Here is a 1,373-nt window from a genome sequence, read left to right as displayed (position 1 = left end):
AACATTTTTGCTGCATTAGAAATATATTGTCTAATTTTTTTTATAACCCAAGGTTGTTTATTTATCAAAGTATCATTTTTAGATAATGTTATTTTTAGAAAATCTTTACAAGGAATACAACAAAAAACAACTCCACATCATCAATAACACACATTATACTTATTCATCTTCCTCCATTTGATTAGTTCAACAACAAGAAGAACATATATGGTATAATTTCACAAAAAGAGATTGGGGAGAATAAATCTATGGAGACTTGAACCAATAAAGTAACTAAACATATATGGAGTTGCATGCCTTTTGACTTCCTTAATGGTGGATGGGGTCTCTTTCCTTCGATGGCGGCTTAAGAATGTTCGTCAAAGCATTTGGACCTTTTATTTCAATGGCTGCCTTGTCATAAGCCAAAGCAGCTTCATCGCACTGGCAAAACTTCCCAACCAATGTCGTTTATTCATTCTTACATCTTAAATCTCTGCAACCCATCTTCCCCATTTTCGTTGTCTAACTCCCCTGTACTTCTTTACATTTTCTTGGTGCAGTTTTGTGTATTTTTTCTTTTTGGAGGATACGATCTTTGAAGTGTCCTTGGTTTTTTAATTTTTATGATAATTTCTTTGCAAATCCTTTTTTATCGTTTGGACTTCTCTCCTTGATGAATTTCTTCCTCATCACTAGATGAGTTTGTGAAGTCATTGTTTGTAAATACATATAACACGTGGCAAGACCACAAAACAATCACCCATTAGATTGGTTTTTTTCTTCTGGCAACTTTTGAGGGTTTTTTTGACTATTTCATTTTCGTGAAGCTCATATCTGGAAGCCATTGCTTCAGGAAAGAGAACAACCAAATAAAGCACAATAAGTCCATTCAAACATGCATGTATATATGCTTCATCAATAATCAAATTGTTTTTAGTTATGTAATATATATATCAACTTTATTATCTGATTTGACCTAGCACATAAAGTTTCAGACTTTGCTCATTATTATAAACTCAAGTAATTACCTGTATATTACCCGCCAATTGATTAAATATAGTTATCGAATAGTTCATAATTTTCAACCAACTTCCCCAATTAATCATAAATGTTCTATGTCTCGTGAAAGGATGTCCTTGACAATAAATTCATGTGCAATTGACTCTAGCACTTTATACTTTTTAGAACTTATATATTTGGTTGGGTGAGTAAAGATCTTTCTCCACAAATATACCTATTAGACTTATATCACCTTACCTTTACACTCAAAGCCCTATTGATTCAACATTCTTGACTACAAACCTTACTTTCAAGCCTACAATCATAAATTACCCCTAGATTCTGAGGCATTCTAATCACATTATTTATTACCAAGTGAATCTAGTCATAAT

The 1,373-nt window shown here is 32.2% G+C and overlaps 1 pseudogene; it reads right to left on the bottom strand.

The window, feature by feature from the left end:
• Window positions 1–309: 309 nt before the first annotated feature.
• On the bottom strand, window positions 310–827 carry LOC107007932 (annotated as a pseudogene).
• Between the last annotated feature and the right edge of the window lie 546 nt (window positions 828–1,373).

This window comes from Solanum pennellii, chromosome 1 (assembly GCF_001406875.1).
Source record: "Solanum pennellii chromosome 1, SPENNV200".
NCBI lineage: Eukaryota > Viridiplantae > Streptophyta > Magnoliopsida > Solanales > Solanaceae > Solanum > Solanum pennellii.
The sequence above is the reverse complement of the archived record's forward strand: the minus strand, read 5'-3'. Positions and strand labels throughout refer to the sequence as shown.